The sequence below is a fragment of the Megascapheus bottae genome, chromosome 8 (assembly GCF_031878675.1).
Source record: "Megascapheus bottae isolate mThoBot1 chromosome 8, mThoBot2.hap1, whole genome shotgun sequence".
In the NCBI taxonomy this organism is placed as follows: Eukaryota; Metazoa; Chordata; class Mammalia; order Rodentia; family Geomyidae; genus Megascapheus; species Megascapheus bottae.
The window spans coordinates 67,743,699-67,747,811 of record NC_143516.1 but is presented as its reverse complement, the minus strand read 5'-3'; the positions used below and the strand labels follow the sequence as shown (position 1 = coordinate 67,747,811).

Genomic DNA, 4,113 nt, shown 5'->3' with positions numbered 1-4,113 from the left:
AGTAGAAACTTCAATTCATAACAGAATGTAAGCTTATTTATGACCTTTGTCAAATTACAAAATAGGGAATAGGAGGAAGATCATATGGCAACTAGTTTACAGGTGTTACTATTAGAAAAGAAAAGACGAAAGAGAGAGAGAGAGAGAGAGAGAGAGAGAGAGAGAGAGAGAGAGAGAGAGAGAGAGAGAGAGGAGAGGAGAGGAGAGGAGAGGAGAGGAGAGGAGAGGAGAGGAGAGGAGAGGAGAGAAGAGAAGAGAAGAGAAGAGAAGAGAAGAGAAGAAGAAAAGAAAAGAAAAGAAAAGAAAAGAAAAGAAAAGAAAAGAAAAGAAAAGAAAAGCAGGCCAGGCACCAGTTTCTCATGCCTGTAATCCTAGCTACTTAGGACACTGAGACTGGGGTTTGAAGCTAGCCCAGGCAAGAAAGTCCATGTAGCAACTGGAGGTGGAGCTATGGCTCAAGTGGTAGAGCCCTAGTTTTGAACAAAATGAGCTCAGGTACAGTTCCCACATCTTGAGTTCAAACCCCAGGACTGGCAAACAAACAAACAAGGAAACAAGCTAGTTTCTCACTGGTTGCTGGTTTCTCACATCTGTAACCCGAGTTATTTGAAGATCTGAGGATCCCTATTCAAAGGCAGCCTGAGAAGAAATCTCTGAGACTCCAATTGGCCACACAAAAAGCAGACACAGAGCAGTGGCTCAAATGATAGAGTAGTAGCTTTGAGCAGAAATGTTCAGGGACAGAGCCCAGGCCAAGTTCAAGCTCCAGGACTGGCATGTGTGCATGTGCATTTACATACATACACACAAACACATGCAAAGGAAAATGTGAAATTTAAAAATATGGCTCTAGCTGAGCACTGGTGGCTTATGCCTGCCATCAGCTTCTCAGGAGGCTGAGATCTGAGGTTCATGGTTCAAATCCATCCCAAGAATATAAGAGACTCTTATCCACAAGTAGCCAACAAAAAAGCCACTTGAGCTATGGCTCAAATGGTAGAGCACTACCCTTGAGCAAAAAATCCAAGTGAGAGTATGAGGATTAGTTGAGGCCCTTCTATCAGCAAATATACACAAAAGTATGGCTCTAAGTTTTATGTCTTTTAGAGCTTACTTGAATTTTGAGGGTCTTTTAGATATACGTATGCCTTATTCATAAACATATCCCTGAAGGTCTACTGTTAATTTAATTCATTCATATAATGCTTATAGATATAAATATCACACTTCATATTTTTACATGAATGATGAAATACAATTCTTACAAATGCATTTATATTTGTGCCCATATGTATATGGATGCACAAGTACTTGTACTTATGTACATCTAGTGCTACTAAAGCCTTTCAAGATGGTATAATTTCGGTATGTCCTCTTTTTTCTCTGCATTGGTTGAACTTTTTGTAAGAAACATTCATTGTCCTTATTAAAAGAACTAACTCATTTCTGTAACTTGGGTGCTGTTGACTCACATCCTAGCTACCTAGAGGATTGTGGTTTAAAACTAGGCCAGGCAGAAAAATTCAGACACTGTCTTCTGTAACCAGCAAAAAACGAAAACAAAAAACATTCTAGAAGTATAATTCAAGAACTAGAGGGAAAACCATGAGCCAAAAAAGCCAAGTAAAGACCTGGTACAGTTACACACACACACACACACACACACACACACACACACACACACACACACACACACAATCATTACTCTGAAAAAATGTTTATAATGAACCAGGGAAAAAAAAGAATTAACGGGGAGTGTAATAAGCATTAAACCAAATGTTTCAATACGTGAAAGGTCATTTCAGGTCAATGCAGGTTTCTTTGTTAGGACTTCATGCTTTGGAGCACAAAGACACAGGTAAAAATTTCTGCTTGTTTTGGGAAAATAGGTTTAAGTTTATCTGTAGCATTGAGAGAAATGGTGTCATAAAAAAGGCACTAATATCATTCTTGAATGATCATGTCTCAATGCTTTATCACTTTCTCCTTAGTAATATTTTTGATGTTTTTATATCCAGAGAAAACGAATCCATTTTTCCTGCAAACATCCATCAAACCCTTACAAATTTCAAGTTTTTTTTTTATTTATTTGGTTTTTGTTGTTTTTGTTTTTCCAGTTCTGGGCTTGAGCTCAGGATCTGAGCACCATCCTTGTGCTTTTTCTTCTTTTTCTCTTAAGGCTGGATCCCTACCACTTGAACTACAGCACCACTTCTGGCTTTTTCTATGTACGTGGTACCGAGGAATTGAACCTAGGTCTTCGTGAATGGCAAACAAGCATGCTACCAGTAGGCCAAACTCCCAGCCCAAATTTGAAGTTTTATAAGATGAAAATTATCATCATATACTCACAAACTTCTCCGGAGAAAGGGTATCAATGTATGTGAAGTAATGCACCTTCTATCTGGTGGATATAATGTAACCCTTCTATTAATTACAATAAAAATATATGGAAAAAATAAACAAGCTATGTGCTATGACATGCATTAATAAATTGCCAGGCAAATGAGAAACTTCCAGAATGAGAAATCTCTCTATTTCCTTAACTTAAACCACCATAGTATTAGTTCCAGAGGCTTTCTGTTCAAATGTATTAAGTTCAAGGCCAAAGACTATATTTTCAGGGATCATTTCTATAATATATTCAAATGTATTAAGTTCAAGGCCAGCCAATATGATGTGATAGTTAAAAAATATCTTGGAATGTGTCTACTTAGAAATGTGTAGATGTAAGTAAGTCTTACATCATGCATTATTTATACTTTTTTGGCAAAACAAAATTGACTTTTAAAAATAACAAATGCTACAATTTACCATATGGTCTTTTAGAGACCTCATTACTATTTGTATTCAGTGTGATCCACTTTACTTTAAATGGATTTTCCACTGAAAGTGTAAAGTCTGTGTCTCATGGAATTAATACATGGACTTAAGGTCATATGACATGAATTTTTCTTTGAATTCTCACATTTGCCTTTATGGTTAAGTCATCATAATACTTACAGTTGCCATAGAAAATGTTAATTTTCTAAACCTAAAATTTGTTAATCTCTTAAGGTTCCCTTTATATTTCACCTAGTTATCAATGCTATAAGACCTCCAGGATCAAAGACAAAGGATTTACTTCTTAAAGAATAAATTTTAATTTCAGAGCCTTAAATAATGTTTTCATTATCTCTCATGGGTTCAGACTTATTAATACTTATACTTTCCCAGGAAATAGTTTTAAAAACTTTAAAAACTAATCTTAAACTAAATATAATTTTATTTTAGTATTAATCTAGAGCTCATTCTGAATTTTATATCCCCTAAAGATTATGCATGAACATGAAATGTGAAAAATATCATATATAACTTTCAGTGAATATTATTATTGTTTCTTAGGCAGTAACTTATTCATTTAAATTTGAATTTGAATATCTTAGAATAATAACAATTTATTTTCAGGACTTTTTTATTGTCAGGATGATGTATAGATGGATTAGAGTTACATTCACCAGGTAGTAGGTGCATTACTTCTCACACATTGATATCCCTTCTCGTGGTTTTGTACCCATTTCCCTCTCCCCACCCATCCTAATCGTCTTGTTTTCCCCCTTCTCTTTCCTATTTCAAATAAACAAATAAACAGTATACAGTATACCAGGGAAGAAAGTCAGATACTGCAATAATATGAGATTAACCATAAGGGCCAAAAAAGAAAAGAGAAATAACATAGTACATTAAGAACAACAATCATACAAGATAAAGTTCTTGTTTTTATATCCTGGAGAACCTTTCCTTTAGTCTCATCTTATATGACCTTATGTACCTAGGTTTTGAGCTATTGTAATCCTCTGCTAGGAGAGTCCTTGATGTGTACTAATTATTACAAATGAGGGAAAACATTGAGTCTATGTCCCTTTGGGCCTGGATTACTTCACTTAATATGATTTTTTTCCAAGTCATTCCATTTCCTTATGAATGGGGTGGTGTCATATCTTCTTGATCCATTCATTTACTGAGTTTGTTCCATATCTTTGCTATGGTAACTAATACTACATTGAATATTGTTGTGTTAGTGGCTTTAGTATGTCCTTGTTTCTGGACATTTTAGTAAATGCCAAAGAGTGG

At 35.2% G+C, this 4,113-nt stretch overlaps 1 pseudogene; it reads left to right on the top strand.

Moving 5' to 3' along the window:
* Positions 1-2,608: 2,608 nt before the first annotated feature.
* On the top strand, positions 2,609-2,703 carry LOC150060088 (small nucleolar RNA U3; annotated as a pseudogene).
* Positions 2,704-4,113: the final 1,410 nt, after the last annotated feature.